The sequence below is a fragment of the Rhipicephalus sanguineus genome, chromosome 11, assembly GCF_013339695.2.
Source record: "Rhipicephalus sanguineus isolate Rsan-2018 chromosome 11, BIME_Rsan_1.4, whole genome shotgun sequence".
Taxonomy (NCBI): domain Eukaryota; kingdom Metazoa; phylum Arthropoda; class Arachnida; order Ixodida; family Ixodidae; genus Rhipicephalus; species Rhipicephalus sanguineus.
This window is the reverse complement of record NC_051186.1, coordinates 32,129,355-32,146,803: the sequence shown is the minus strand read 5'-3', so window position 1 is coordinate 32,146,803 and position 17,449 is coordinate 32,129,355.

Here is a 17,449-nt window from a genome sequence, read left to right as displayed (position 1 = left end):
TGCCAGTTGGTACGATGAAAACCATGACATGCATGTCATGTATGTCATGATTTAATTGCCACGCTCATGATGCATTCGCGGCCGCTTCGCTAGCTCGATGTACACCAAAATTAGTATTGCGCGAAGCGACTGTATGACGAAGGTAAATGAGACGTGGTAACATGAAAATCATGACATGCATGACATGCACGACATGATTTACATGTCATGCTCATGACGCGCTCGTGCCGTTTCGCTTTCTTGACATACACCAAAATTGGTATTGCGCGACGCGGCTGCATGACGAACGTAAATGAGAGGTGGTAACATGGAAATCATGACATGCAGGTTATGTATGTCATGATTTACATGCCGCGCTCATTGTGCATTCCCGGCCGTTTCGCTAGCTTGGTATACACCAAAATTGGTATTGCGCGACGCCACTGTATAACGAACGTAAATGAAAGGTGGTAACATTACAATCATGACATGCATGAAATGTACGAGATGATTTACATGCCCTTCGTTGCTTCGGCCGCCTTTGCAACAGAAGCGCTGTTCAAACTGAGAGTATCCATTGGCGAGCCTCACTTCGTATAGCATTAGTTCCTTGCTATCGCATTCATTGATTCGCCCTTGCGGCGAAACTGTGACTTTTTTTTATGTAGCGGCCATGGGCGTTTTGTCGGCGTTCTCTGTGGTGTACTGCCTGTTTCTGCGGGACGGGCATGAAAGTTGAGACATTTGTACGGGCACGAGAGTGGCGGTATCATGAGCCAGTGCAACATTAAGGTTTACTTGGACGCGGTAGAATAAACGAGCATAATGAGTGCTCGAACGCGCCAGAACATTACTTTCGTTTCCAGGGTTGGCGTCTGCTCGATGCGCTAACCGCGGGGACACGAACGCATAGGAAAGGGAGGCACATTAGCCCTGCATCTCACTGCAATTCACGAAAAAAAAAAATGAAAAAGACGCACACATTCCCTTTGTGTGTCTCATTATTTCTCTCAGAGGCGTAGCCAGAAATTTTTTTCGGGGGGGGGGGGGGGTTCAACCATACATTATGTATGTTCGTGCGTGCGTTTCTTTGTGTGCGTGTATATATACACATGCAAAATTGAAAAATTTCGGGGGGGGGTTTGAACCCCCCCAACCCCCCCCCTTGGCTACGCCCCTGATTTCTCTGAAGTTTTATTAATTCAAGCAACAAATTACACAAACTACACATGTCGTGTCAAACAATTATCGCAGCGTCACGTGCTACTGTTGGCGACGTCAGAGCACAGTCGTCTACTTAGAGGAGCGACGTCACAGCACTACCATCTACGTAGGGCCATTTTCTCATGTACGTCATCCCCTCATTCTCTAAAGCGCGCGCCCGCGAGAGGAAGGGCAGGCAGCGTCCACCTTGAAATTTGACCCATTTCGTGGTGCGTAGCGTTGCAAATTTTGGCAGACGTGATCGCGAACGCCCAGTGTATGCATTGTGCTTGTTAGCTCAAAATTGTCAAACTTGGTGAGGGGCCCTTTAAAAGGGGAACCAATTTAGCCAACAACCAGCGACTGTTTTCATAATGACGCTTATCGAGCACATCTTTCAGAAGTCACTCTGCACACCCTTAAGAAATGGTACAGCCACGTCAGTTTATTCTATTAGCATCTCGCGCCTACTTATTACTCGATTTTATACTGATCAAGATATATCAGGAGCGCTTCGACCACTGCGCATGCCCTTCATCTGAGCCTTCGTAGTATTACGCGCTCAACGGAAATAAACCTGTCATCGGCTTATCAATTACGGTAAGCTCCCCGCTGAGGATGCTTCGGGATACGAGGACCCAGGTCGTTCAAAATGAGGTTTTCTCTAGCAATTCTGTACGTGGTGCTTTAAAAACCAAATAATAATTTTAAAAAATCACGCCACCTCCCGCTAAAGGGGACCATGAGGCGATGCGAAGCAGCGTTTCGGTATGTCGAGTCCGCGTTTCAGAGGGGGAGTGGAAAGGGGGAGAGGGGAAGTGGAGAGGGGGAAAGGGGGATGGAGAGGGCGTGGAGATGGGAGAAGGGAGTGGAGTGGAGGTGTGTGGAGAGGGTTTGCGCTAGCGCAGTAAGGGTGGTCACGCCGCACACCACCGGTTTGAACACTCCGCCATAAGGTGCTTCGCATCTAATAAAAACCTAAGGCAGCTTCGCAAAAGTGGTGCCAAGGCTGAAGGAAAAGCGGAGCTGGGCGGCCCTTCCTTGCTTCTCTTTATTTTTTCTCTTTCTCTCTGTTTGTTGTATCTCTGTCTTGTATCTATCTCTTTCTATCTCGCTCTATCTCTTTCTTTCTCTTCCTCGCTCTTTCTCTCTCTCTTTTCCTGCTTCCTTATTTTTTTATGTCTTTAATCCCTTTACTTCTCTCCATTTTTCCCTTCCTCTTTCTTTCTATCGCTTTCTTTCTCTCTATTTTCCATCTATTTCTTTCTCTCTCTCGCTCTCTCTTTCACGCGTTCGTTTTCGTTTGACACTCGCACCTGCTGTACACGGTAGTGGGTCTTGCCCAATTCCTGTGGCGCGCATACCCACCTAAGGAGTTTTGCACGACGAAGCACAAGTTACCGATAGCTTTTAAACAGCTCCAATGCAAAGAGGATGAAAAGAGCGGGTGCCGGTTCATGATGGCGATAGTTTTTTTAAACGGAACACAAGTTACCGATAGCTTTTAAACAGCTCCAATGCAAAGAGGATGAAAAGAGCGGGTGCCGGTTCATGATGGCGATAGCTTTTTAAACGGAACACAAGTTACCGATAGCTTTTAAACAGCTCCAATGCAAAGAGGATGAAAAGAGCGGGTGCCGGTTCATGATGGCGATAGTTTTTTTAAACGGAACACAAGTTACCGATAGCTTTTAAACAGCTCCAATGCAAAGAGGATGAAAAGAGCGGGTGCCGGTTCATGATGGCGATAGTTTTTTTAAACGGAACACAAGTTACCGATAGCTTTTAAACAGCTCCAATGCAAAGAGGATGAAAAGAGCGGGTGCCGGTTCATGATGGCGATAGTTTTTTTAAACGGAACACAAGTTACCGATAGCTTTTAAACAGCTCCAATGCAAAGAGGATGAAAAGAGCGGGTGCCGGTTCATGATGGCGATAGTTTTTTTAAACGGAACACAAGTTACCGATAGCTTTTAAACAGCTCCAATGCAAAGAGGATGAAAAGAGCGGGTGCCGGTTCATGATGGCGATAGTTTTTTTAAACGGAACACAAGTTACCGATAGCTTTTAAACAGCTCCAATGCAAAGAGGATGAAAAGAGCGGGTGCCGGTTCATGATGGCGATAGTTTTTTTAAACGGAACACAAGTTACCGATAGCTTTTAAACAGCTCCAATGCAAAGAGGATGAAAAGAGCGGGTGCCGGTTCATGATGGCGATAGTTTTTTTAAACGGAACACAAGTTACCGATAGCTTTTAAACAGCTCCAATGCAAAGAGGATGAAAAGAGCGGGTGCCGGTTCATGATGGCGATAGTTTTTTTAAACGGAACACAAGTTACCGATAGCTTTTAAACAGCTGCGCTGTTAAAGCTATAGACAAATCACGGCCTGTGCAAATCTATGTTCTAGTATTTCCAATACGTACAAAAAAAAAAAACATGGTTGATCCCTCCGTCATAGGAATCGGAATAACACGAAAGTAAAGCGTGCCCTTACAGAAGTAACTGAATGTTTACTGTACATTGATATAAGAGAGTTGGCACAATGTATATTGATGTGTGGCAGCTAATGGCACCGTTTAACGTGTATGCACCCACTTTGATGATTGGTGGTACATCTCTATCCCAACGACTAACGTCCATGTTAAATGATTAAACGAACCCTTGTGCTAGCTGTAGTAGTCAAAGGTGAAAGCGTAATCAAAGAACGAGGTGTAGCCAAAAGAGCGTCGCATATTGCTTAGCAGAGACTTTGTCTGAGCAAGTTGGTGCGACATTGCAAAATATAACAGCACGAGGGACGGGACTGAAGCATGATCAACATACGGTGCCTATAAACATACGGTGCCTATAGTGCATTACATCGCCTGATTCCTTTCCTCTCCGTAGTCTCCTGCAACGTCAAGAAAGAAAGAAAGAAAGAAAGAAAGAAAGAAAGAAAGAAAGAAAGAAAGAAAGAAAGAAAGAAAGAAAGAAAGAAAGAAAGAAAGAAAGAAAGAAAGAAAGAAAGAAAGAAAGAAAGAAAGAAAGAAAGAAAGAAAGAAAGAAAGAAAGAAAGAACAAGAATGGACAGCTTGTTCTCGAGGACGTCCCCGCAATGCAATTAGTTCACATTCACTCGTGCACCGTTCTCAGCGGACAAAACCGTGAGGTAATTAGCACTTCTTATCGGTCGCGCGCTGCCAGAGTATGTTTGTCCACCGCGGCTCGTTTCCCCGTGTGCATCGTCCACGTGGACGTAAGCTGTCGCAGCGTGTTCGCTCCAGTTGCAACACTGAAACCGAGCAGCGGTGACAAATAAAAAAAAAAATCATGGCAGCTTCGCACTAGTTTCTTCTTTCAATTTATCTGTTTCTGTTTCTTTCAATTTGTTTCAATCTGTTTCTTTCAATTTATTTCTTTCTTTCTCTTTCTCTGCCTTTCTATCTTTTTGTCTTTACTCCCTTTATTTCTGTCTATTTCTCTCTTTCTTCCTATCGCTTTCTTTCTCACTATGTTTTCCGTATTTGTATGTTTTATGGCTCGCCGCCGTCGCTTCGCAGCCATTTGGACTAACTGCTGCTTTCTTCACTTTTAGTGCATGGACCAGTGGTGGGTAGCGGGATTTGTCCCATTTATGTGGCACTTATCCGTTGATGATGATAGTTTTCTGATGACCATTGACATTTTACGGCCGGCTATAACAGTTTCGCATAACATATAGAGCGCAATAGCAAATCTACCGGTCACCGCCACATGCGGGTCAGTCACGTGACCCGAACAGAAACGTCACGCATGACGTCACACCAACGCCGTAAAATTTGAATGACGGGGAACGTTCCGCCTGGCGTTGCACATAAAGTGTATCGCCATTTTGCCCGTGTCAGTGGTTGGCTCGTGTCACTTGGGTTGCCCGTGGTTGGCCCGTGTCACCCAATAAAAAAAAAAAAAAGATCGATAGCAGGGGCGTAGCCAGGCCCCCCCCCCCCGAAATTTTTTGATTTTGCTTGCCTATATATACACGCACGCATACAAACACACGCACAAACATACATAAAGTATGGTTGAATCCCCCCCCCCCCCCGAAAAAAATTTCTGGCTACGCCCCTGATCGATAGCAGGGATGACAGCCCGCCGAAAAGCTGCTATACCGTCAAGAGTAAAGCCACGCACGCGTGACCTAATCATGATGTCACCGTGGCCGCAATGAAGAGCAGCTTCCGTGACGTCATGTACAGTTTGCAGATGAGACACTGCCTAAAGTCCATACCTTTATAATTAAAGACCTAAAGAGTCATACTTTAATTATTCACAAGTTTATTATACTCCAGCCAACAGGTATAAACGTTTCTAACTGGGCTCATTGAATTCATCCGATATCGTACATACACAACGAAAACCAGCAAGAATTAAGCCTTTATTCTAGGAATTTTTAAACGTGCTTATCACCGTGAAATTAATATTGTCAGACGGTGCTTCCCTTTCCATCCTTTTCTGCTCTTCGACGCGCATACCCCACCACCACCCCACGCTTTTTTTTTTTTTTTTATGGAGTGTCCCCTCTTTCCCTTTGCTCAACAAAATTCATTGCTGGGCTAGTTGGTACATAATCTTATATATTGGATAGCTCCCTCTGCTCAGGCTATATCCCTCGGCCCTGCTTTTGCTGTTGCCCTCTCCTCCTCCTTTGTTTGGTTTGGAGGAGAGGGTACGAATCATATACATAGACGCGCTAAGGAAATCGGTCCCAGCCTTGAAGAACACAAGTTCGCTGGCCGAAACGTCGGCTTCAGCGACACCACGCGTTGACGAATTTTTCATCTTTTCAAGCTTGCATCTTCTCCTGAACTTCTGCCTGTTTTTGGACCGCCCAAAGTTCGTATTTCCACGGGCTTGCTGCCCACGCGTTCGACAACAGTGCACCCTTTTAGCGAAAACAGGGTGTAAGCAGTGCAGGGTGTGAGGAGGTGAAGAGGGAGCGCGCAGACAGATTTCAATCGCGGGTAACCACAACGAAAAAAAGAAAAGAAAAAGAAAGAAAGCGAAACGCGCTGATCGGCCAATCAGTGGCGACGAGGCTGGAAGGCAAGGCGAGTGCGGTCTCCTTTTGCAGCTCCGCACCTGGGATCCGGTGGTCGCCGGTCGTCGAGCAAGCACCTTTTGGATTCGCACGAGCCGAGTAAAGAACAAGAAAAAAAAAAAGCCGAAGAAGAAGCCGTCTGCTCGGGTCAAGGCCGCACACATCTAGCTGCCTGGGGAGAGGCGTCTGACCGACGAAGGCGCGAACTTACAGCAGTGCTGCTACCACGAGCGAACGCCTAGTGGCGGTAAATACGGTCTAAGACTGCAGCTTGAGGACTGTATTTGCATTAAACTGGCATCGCGAGATGGCCGGTGATTACACGGGGGAGATCTAAAGACCGAATTTCGCTGTCTTCGCGCCGAACCTTGGTGTTTATGTATGGTTTGGATAATACCAGCGCTGCCGTATGCCGGCGCTGGTATCCATCCGCACCTAAGGTCCCTCCATAATTTTTAAGGTAGCGACATCTGCCGCGCGCGCCACCTAGAAAGTTCCTGTAGCAGACGACGCCCAGGTTAAAGCACGGCATTCAGCTGGTGGAAAAATATCTGCACATGCTAGGAAATAAAAGCTACTGATGCCTGACTGTAATGAAGGCCGAAATAAGTCCCCAAAATGCTAAAGCTGTGCCTTTATTTCAAATAAACATTGAAAAAGAGAGCGGAAAAAATGTTTCATCGCCTACATTTGGCATGTTTACATCTCGTTTATTCGCGCTCGTATTACATTGCATTTGGAAACGACTTTCTCAACATGTTGTAAAACGAAGTTAACAACGCGCGCAGAGATAGAAAAGTCTAACAGTAGAACTCACTGCCGAAATTTATGAACTTTTATCGCTATAACAATAATAATAATTGCTGGGGTTTTACGTGCCAAAACCACGATATGAGTAAGAGGCACGCCGTAGTGGACTGCTCCTGTAATTTCGCGACTACCTGGGATTCTATTACGTGCACTGAATACGCGCCGTACACGAGCCTCTAGCATTTTCGCCTCCATCGAAAATGCGACCGCCGAGGCCGGGATCGAACCGCGTCTTTCCGGTCAGCAGCCGAGCACCGTAACCGCAGTAACTGTCATACCACGGCGGCGGACAAATTTTGATCGCGTGCAACACAATGCGGATATCTGTCGGCGAGTTAGTGCGCTTCCCTCGCTTTATTTACTTGCATGCTAGGTTCGTACTGCATGACCTACGTCAGCGGGTTCATAAAGCACTAGAATGAATAATCTCGACAAATGTGGGCCATCAAAACCAGCGCGCACGAATAAAATGCTATTGCAGCTCGGCACATGCACGCGTATGCTTTTTCTTGCGCCTTTGTGTCGCGTTACTTACCTCGCATAGTCGTGCAGTGGCCGACGGTTCGAAGTCTTTCCGTCCAATTCTGTGCAACCACACTTTTCTTCTGGTTAGGTTCCCCGCGGGATGCAAAATAACTTCTTGCCGTCTTCCGTCCGGTTTCGGCACCCAAACGCGCAGCAACAAGGCATATCGGACTTTCCAGAACGAAATCACCGCACAACGTGCATAGCGGAACAGGCGAAGCGAGCGCTCTCCTCCCGGGGCGCGGGAACCTTCATGGCGGGGCAAGGTCACGTGTCACAGATCAGCCTATCGCGGGCGCCGTCGGCTTCATGAAAGCTTTTCGATACTTTTGAATTTATTGAGGGACTTTATCCGCACCTAGAGTTACTGCATATGCTACCGCAGGTAGCATAAAGGAGCCATATACAGTAACTATCCACACCACACATGCACATGAACGCCATCCAACGTGACGTCAAGAGTTTCGGTCGAAGGCGCATCTGCCTTCACTGCGCATCAATCAGTACACATGATTCAACATGCGCCCTGATGCGTACGTTCCTATCCACTGGCGTAGCCAGAAACCTCCCCCCGAGTGTTTTCAATTTTGCATGTGTATATATATACATACACACATACAAACACACGCACGAACATACATAAGGGGTGGTTGAATACCCCCCCCCCTTTGAAAGAAAATGCCCCCACCTCCCCGAAGGGAATCGTGAGGAAATGCGAATGCATTTCTTGCGCCGAGAGTACACGGTGTAGTAATTTTAATGGCGTAAAGCTGGTGCCCTCTCCTACACTCTCTCCACACACGCGGGAGCTCCGCCGAGCTCCCGCGATGCGAGCGCCCTCAAACGCCAGAGCGCGCTCCTCCTCTCCACTCACTCTCCGCTACTCCGCCCGCACCACCTGCTCCGGGTGCTAGGGGCGAGGATAAGCGCGCGCGCCCGCAGCCAACACCCTCTAGAGGGTGTTGCCGCAGCTGTTGCTATGGGAGAGGGAGTGAGAGCGGAGAGGCGCGCGGACAACGCCGGATGCCTGACACAGGCCGACTAAGAAATGCATTATCGCATTAAAAAAATTAAGGCAGCTTCGTATTAGTGGTGTCAAATCTGAAGGAAGTGCGGAGCTGGGCAGCCGCCTTTGTTTCTCTTAGGTTTTCTATTTTCTTTTTCTCTTTTTCCGTTTCTTTCTGTCTTTTTTCTCCCTTTATTTCTATTTATTTCTACTTTTCTTCATATTTCTTCCCTTTCTTTCCTTCTTTCTTTCTTTCTCTCTCTTTCCATTTCTCGCTTGTTTCCTCTTTTCTTCTCATCTTACACGTGCTTCTGCCTGCGTTACGCCAAGCGACGACAGCATACGACCGTCCGTGCCCCTAAAGTGCTCCGCACTTAATATCATCATCATCAAGGCGCTCGAAGAACAAGAGGAAGAAGACTTCTCCTTGGCGCGAGCGCGCGCTCTAAATTTGCTGATGGCTATGACGATGATGATGATGACGACGATGCAAACTTCATTTGGGTCCAGAGATATGCTATACGTGGTTTTGCCTGCGTTACGCCAAGCGATGACAGCATACGACAGCCCGTGCCCCTAAAGTGCTCCGCACTTAAAAAAAAAAAATTCTGGCGACGCCTCTGTTCTTATCACAATATTAGAATATAGATTAACCCATTCGGTACAGTAGCCCAGGAAGACATGAAGGCTCGAAGTGATGAGAGGTCATCGAACAAGAAATACCTGCGGAACTAGACAAGTCCTTTCTTGTAGTACGGTAATATGAAAGCACACTCCTCCGCCTTTACACCAAAACACTGCTGTTCCCGGCAGTTTTTAAACACTTTTATCCTGCCCGCACGGTGCGGAGAAGCCTTGGGACATCTACCACATGGTGTGGGCATGCCAGTCAACTCCGGGCCTCGCCCCAAAACCAAACCCCACCCGGGAGGACTGGGAGGCAGCCCTGCTCGGCTGTTCCACAGAAGGCCCTGGTCGACCGAGCCCGAGTCGCGGCGGTCGTCAATGGGCTCCTGTAATGAGGATCCCACGTAGTGATTGTGATGTGTGGAAACCACCAGCCCACCTCAAACTTCCTCCCTATTGTACCTGAAGTTTTTCAAGTAAGCAAGCGGCAACTAGCACCAGTAATATATAATGCGAAAGACATTAGACGTGTTTATGCATGGAAAACGTCGCAGTACAGATATCAGAAAACAAAAGGAATTTGAACTGCGAACTGCAAGAAGGTCGTCGACTGTATGGAGTGATAGTTCTGACTGGATATGGTAGAGCGCAACTTCAAAATAATAACGGGCAAAGAAAAATAACAGCATGCGGATCTTCTTTACGTTGTACTGCAAGCTGTATTGCTGCCGCCAGCCAATCAGGAGCTCTAATTTGAAAACACCGGAGTATGGGTCACGTGTTCATGAGTTTCAGAGCATTTTGCAGCCTCAAACGAAAGAGTATCCCTACCTCCAGTCTGTCTGTCTGTCTGTGTGTCTGTCTGTCTGTCTGTCTGTCTGTCTGTCTGTCTGTCTGTCTATCTATCTATCTATCTATCTATCTATCTATCTATCTATCTATCTATCTATCTATCTATCTATCTATCTATCTATCTATCTATCTATCTATCTATCTATCTATCTATCTATCTATCTATCTATCTATCTATCTATCTATCTATCTATTTGTCTGTCTGTCTGTCTGTCTGTCTGTCTGTCTGTCTGTCTGTCTGTCTGTCTGTCTGTCTGTCTGTCTGTCTGTCTGTCTGTCTGTCTGTCTGTCTGTCTGTTTTATTGTTTGTGATACATACAATGACAGGGTATTCATACACACGGTGGTCTGGTGGCTACGGTGCTCGACTGCTGACCCGAAGGTGGCGAGATCGAATCCTGGCCGCGGTGGCCGCACTATGATGGAGTCGAAATGTTAGGCCAGTGTGCTTAGATTTTAGGTGGTCGAAATTGCGGAGCCCTCCACTACGACGTAACTCATAACCATATCGCGGGTTTGGCAGGTTACACTCATACAATTATTATTTATTAGGTTATATATACAGGTAGGACCTCAAGTGGCATATAATTGCGTAAGCACTGGAAAAATAAATCTAAAAAGTGATTGTCTGTACAAATTTTATTTTTAATCCTTGGCTACATATTACGCTATAAAGTCTTAGTCTATAATGTCTACTGGCAAAAGTTATTCAAGGGGGCGTTTCCAAGCAGTCTATAAACGATACATGAATAATAAAAGCGGGATGTTGGTGTTGTGCGTACAAAATACCATGTAGACTATGCATAGGCTTCCAGGAGGTAGAAAAAGGAAACGGTAATGTACTTTTTATAGACTCCGAACAAACTTTAGCGGGAAACTTCAGTACGTATAGACTATAAATACAAGATGACTCTAGCGAAGGTCGCGTTCTGTTGGCAGTCTCACCAACACCGGAAGTTACAGGCGACCGTATAATTAGTGTATACACCACAGACGCTAATTTCACCGTAACAACTGGTGCGTGCCAACGTGACCTTTATCTCTTTTTTTATTTTTTAACCCCCAAGCCGCCCACTTGCCTTAACTGCGCCGCGCCTGACATTATAAGGCGGGCTGCAACAGAGGGCCTAGATTTCCTCAGGCGTGGCAGACACACTCCGAAAAAGAAAGAAAAAACGCTTCCGCTTCGAGCCAATTCAGCCTCGCATGCCGAAACAAAAACATTAACGTATCAACAAAATTTCTCGCCTATTGTAGGCTCGTGTTTCCATAACAACCAGGAGTTTGGAGTGAGTGTGTATGCATCCCAGAATAGCATGTTGTATCTTTTCAATTGGTCATATATAGTCATGCCGAACCCGCGCACTAGTATGTATATATAGGTATATATACTCATAAGAAGTTCAGGCGCAGGTATACAAAACGAAAAAGAAACATTGAATTGAACGTTCCGACCGGGAACCGGCCTTTTTCGAAAAAAAAAAAAAAAGGCCGGTCCACGGCCGTAGCGTCGAATTAAATGTTTCTTCTTCTTATTCATATTACTTGTTGTGTGTGTTTTCCGGGTGTTTTCCTGGGTTCGTTTTTTACAGAGGCTTTCGAGACCTCCTTGTTCGTTACAGCGAACCGCGAAATTGCGGCCCGGATTTGTAGCAGAACTGATGGAAGCAGGAGGACCAAAAGAGTGCACCCACAGGAAAAAGCATAAAGCATGTTCACTTGCAGCAAGAGGTGACGGAAGTGCTTGTGGAGTAGCTACCGCATCACCTGACAACTTCTCGCAATGGATTCATACTCAATGCAAATATGTGCACGAAGAAGCACTGAAGTAATTAGTCTTCCTTTTTTTTTTTCTCGGGGTTGTGTCACGCATACTGCCACGTAATCGCCTCCTTTCGCCGACGCACATAGTCAGCAGCAATGCAAAGCATTAAAAAAAAAGTCGTTAACGTTTCTCCGGCACTGTCGTGTTCCCGTGTGAATCAACAAGACGGGTCCATAAGGAAGGGACGGCAGTAATACATTGCACACTTGCCATAAACACTCCCGCAGACGACTTTTTTTTTCCTTTATTTTCTTTTGTTTTTCTTTCTGTGGCTATGGGAAGCGCCAAATGATCACGTCAGGTTACTTCATATAGCATACGTAGTCCTTCTCCGGTATACATTCCAAAACTTATATTTATATATGTATATATAGCAACGTACAGTGCCGTCCACTCTTAGGGTGAACATGGCTCAGCGTGGCCGCGCTCTGCGAAGCGCCAGTGCATCCAGCCAACGCCGGTGCTGGCACGCCCGTGATCGCTTCCCTGTAGTACAGCAAGAGGAGCACGTTCCCAAGCGTCTGCGCCGTTTCGTTTCGATGCGCAGAGCGCGGCCATGCTGATCCGTGTTCACCCTAAGAGTGGACGACACTGTACATGGTGGCAATGGGGCCGAAGGTGTGTAGTAGACGGAAATGAGAAGACGACCCTCGGTAACAGCAACAAGAGATGACAGGCTTATTCGACGTTTCGACCGGAGTCCGGTCGAAACGTCAAATAAGCCTTTCCTCTCTTGTTGCTGTTACCGAGGGTTTTCTACTGATTTCTACAGACAGACAGACAGACAGACAGACAGACAGACAGACAGACAGACAGACATACAGACAGAGATAGATAGATAGATAGATAGATAGATAGATAGATAGATAGATAGATAGATAGATAGATAGATAGATAGATAGATAGATAGATAGATAGATAGATAGATAGATAGATAGATAGATAGATAGATAGATAGATAACATACCTGCCACTATATATAATATGACCAGAACAAGCCAACGTAGGGTGTCACGCTGCCAAGCTCGAGGGCGCGGGTTCGATTTCCTGCACTGCGGCCCAACTTTGAATGGGGCGAAATGCAAAGAACGCCCGCGTGCTTACATTCAGGTACACTTTAAGAACCTCACGTGGTGGTCGAAATTAATCTGGAGTCCCTCGCGTGTCTGATAACCATATCTTGGTCCCGGCACATAAAACACGACCTAATATTATAAGACTGGTAATTTGGACCGTCAACGCGCTGCACCCACTCTAGAACAACGAAGCACTTCAACAACCGCGTTCGTTGCTTCTGATATAGCATATTGACGCCGCCGTCTTAGGAGAGGGAAGAAGACGATAGGGCTTCTTTTGGAACGTTCACTGTTTACACTTGACGACCTCTGTACTATTGGCTGGACAAATGAGAAGATTATTGCTCTTTTCCATATATGCATATAACACCATATCTTTCGATCTTGATAACAACGGATGCTTGCTCGCTGCACGGCGATCGGGGATATCCGTGTCGGTTCTGAAAGGTGTCATTATCATAAAATAATTGTCGGGGTTTTACGTCCCGAAACCACGATATGATTACGAGGGATGCCGCAGTGAAGGGCTCCGGAAATTTCGACCACCTGTGGGGGTTCTTTAACGTGCACCTAAATCTAAGTACACGGAGCTCTAGCATTTCGCCTCCATCGAAATGCGGCCGCCGCGGCCGGGATTCGATCCCGCGACCTTCGGGTCAGCAGCCGAGCACCATAACCGCTAGACCACCATGGCGGGTATGTCACCATGGCGGGTATGTCTATTATTACAAGATCGGTGGTGCATCGCAAGAAGATAGGAAGACGCATAGGAATGAAAAAAAAAAAAGTGCTGTATACACGAATCTCATTTTAAAATATTGCTAAGTTCACGAAGGAAGATCTGTAAAATGAGGCCGGATATTAACACACGGCTAACGCGTCTTTCAGTTTACTCGTTTCTGTTCTCTTCGTTGATCAAGTCCCACTTGACACACGTCTCAGATTTGAATGCATGCACTCCACATCTTTCCGTTCCTTCTAATGTGGAGATAGGGATTACGTGATTTACTGTCATCCCTTCGTCTTTTTCTTAAATAAGCACGTCGGCTCGTGCGCCGTGTAACACCATTTCGTCAATATGCACACACACGCACACGCACTCGCTCAAACAACCAAAGAACTCTGCAAGGACACGTTGCTGGTTCGTAACACGACATGTACGGAGAGAGAAGCCAGAAACACATCGCTAACTTTCAACTAAAATCTTTGTTTTGCGATCACACATGCTGTTTATACAGAGGAAGCGGACCGATATCTTTGTATGTTGTTTACTATCTATCCGTCTTCGTTTGTTGTCTCCTTGACTTTGCTATCGGTCCGCTGCCTTTGTACAAATAGCATGAGTGATCGCAAAATAAAGTTTTTAGTTGAAAGTTAGCGATGTGTTTCTGCAGCTTCTCTTCCAGTCCCTCTCGCGTCGCGCTGCTTCGTGTAATGAACCAAAGAACTCGCGCACGAGCGCTTTTTTTTTTTGGGGGGGGGGGGGGGGATGATTCGTGTGCGTGATTGCGGACGCTTATGTAGAAGTGCGATGCTTGCATATTTGAGCTTTTATTAAAGTAAATTATCTTTAGTGTTCTATGCCATTCCTGCACCATTTCGATTTACACAATTCAAGCAGACGATCTGTTACCATCGTGGACTTGCCTAAGCTCCGTGACGCCACTTACATGCGCAAGGACATCGTACCTTAGCTTCCAGCGCGCTCACTCGCTCTTACCGTATTCTGGCAAGTTTTCAGGATCGCGAGATCTAAGAAGGTTTTCCGCCATGGTACCTACAGAATTCGTATTTACAGCATGTCCTATAGCGTATGCAAACAACGCGTTGAGATTACGCGCTGGATAAGGTCATAACTTCAGATGTTCGGAGATCTCCCGGTCCGTTAACTTTGGGCGCCTACTGTACGCGTGCACTGTGCGCTCCCATGGCGGTCTCGCGACAGCAACTGTGCAGTCAAAATCGTAAAGGAAAAGCGAGTTCGTGCTGCCTAAGCATAATTGTGCCTGTATATGCTTCTAGCGATATATGTTATAGAGACCGATCACGCAAGCCGTAAGCGTACGTTTGAACATTTCGCAAAGAAAAAAAAAGCGTTTGTCTCGCTTGTAAAGTACAACTCCAGGAGTAGTGTCAACTGCAAAACTGTCGACTCACCCATGCGCAATCGGCGTAGACGACAACGGGCGGTGGCTTTCGGCGTCTACTGCGCGTGCACTATGCTTCGGGCGGCAGTATCGAGCCCGATCACGGCATCGGTTGGCGTACTGATCAGCGTTTGAGCAGTTCGCAAGGACATGGAGTTCGTCTCACTCGTAAAGGACAACCCCAGGATGTAGTATACAAATAGTGTCACTGCAAAACCGTGCGACTACTCACCCGAGCGCAGTCGGCGTTGACGTCGGGCGGTGGTGCGCCTGCGAAGAGCCGCCGTCGTCCTTCTCGGGAGAAAGCATGTTTCTTCAGTCGTCGTGTGGCTGGCGCCGGCGGCAATGCGCGTCGTCGCTCTCCGCTTGCGAAACGTCGTCGCGAGGGCGGCCGCCGACCGCCGCTGCTGGCGGCGCGCTCCTCCGCGGTCTCGCCTTGCCGCAGGGGGGCGCCAGGGGTCACAGGGGAGGGGGGTCCCTTCTTTCTCTCTTTTACCTCGCGTGCGCTACCGTTACGTCGCCCGCGGGGGTGTTTACTGTGCGCCTGCCGCCTCTGCTATGCATCGTGCCAATCTACTTCTCGCGCGCGAAAGGCTATAGAGTTTAACTAGCGAGTTAGATGGGAGCAACGAAATTAACGAGTTCGCAGTGATAAAATAAAATCGGCTCGCTTAAGGTAGGGCAAAACTGCAGATCACTGGAAGAAGCCTTCGTCCTGCATTTGACACAAAATAGGCTGATAGGGGCTTAGCCATACATCCTTTTTTTAAGGGGGGGGGGGGGGGTTCAACCAATCTATCTGTATGTTCATGCGTGTGTTTGTATGTCTGCGTCTGTATGACACATGCAAAAGTGAAAACTTTAATCCATCCGTCGGTCCACACATAAGAGCAACGTGAACAACTTGCACTAGCAATAAAGTTGCTAAAATTCGAAAAGTTTACCGATCCATTACACCGACAGAAGGTCTGCTTTCGGCAAAAAGCCCTAGTCGTGAAATGTAATCGGTCACATCTCTGTCAGTATAGTTCCGTTTTGTTCAGTAATCGATCCTAAATTTTGTCATGTCCGCGCTTTTGTGCGCCTTTCTATCTCCTTCCCGTTTCATTCCTTTTATCTCTCTCTCTCTCTCTCTCTCTCTCTCTCTATATATATATATATATATATATATATATATATATATATATATATATTCACCTTCGCCTTCAGACTAATTTGGCCATGTTTGCTTATATATATATATATATATATATATATATATATATATATATATATATATATATATATATATATATATATATATATATATATATATTGTCCAGGGACGACCGTTATCACTTTCCAGATGCTCGGGCACTTAGCGTGCTTTCACTTCCGATGTCTTATGGCAAAATCACCATATCCTTCGTTGTCACCCTTCGCCTTCAGACTAATTTGGCCATGTTTGCTTTTGTTTATGTAATTTTCGTCTCCAAATTTCCCGGTCTTTTTTAGCTACCCGCTCTCCGAAAGTCTCATTCGTCCGCTCAGCTCAAAGGGGAAGAATAAATAGCGACAAAGAATCCGCGAAACCAACCGCTCCCGCAACGTTGAGCAAAGAATACAGAAACCACAATCAACGTTTACAGAGCAGACCCACCGAATGTCTGGCACTAAGTGCACACACGCCCGTTCTTTCATCCGCCAGCTTGGTCGCGTAGACGAGCTGAGTCCTTGTTTCTTCTACGCGGTCCGTTACTTTCGGTTTACCAGGAAGTATCATGGCGGGGCCGAGGACACCACGTGCCCTAACGCACGCGGTTTGCGTAGCAAGAAAAATCCGGCTGACAAGTGCGATTGCGGCCGCTCCTTCTTTCACGCTATGTTTCGCTAAAAGAGTGCAGCGCGCGGGATTCCATGGTTTGTCTCGACCAATCGGGAGAGCGCGCGCACCGGTGCACAGCTGTGTTCATCCGTGGTCTCGTCGTCTGCTCTCGGGAGCTAATTAAGCGGACGACGCGGGAGCGCCTCTTGACAGTTACGAATTATAGATGATATATATATATAACTAGAGCACTATGTATAGTATAACTGCCTTTTAAAGTATGTGTTTTGCAAATTTCGCATCGCCATGTCGTACTGTGGACGATATGACACTGCGTGAGGTCGAAAGTACCAAGAACTGACCGCAGGGAGGCCGGAGGTTCATCACAGACCCCCCCCCCCTCGTTTGTCGAGTAAAAATGACAACACGCTTCACAATAGATGACAAAAACAAACGGAAGTAAAATGATGACATGCTTCTTACAGTGACCTGTCTTTGGTCCCTTGTTTTGCGCGACTAAAGGTAGGAAGTAAACA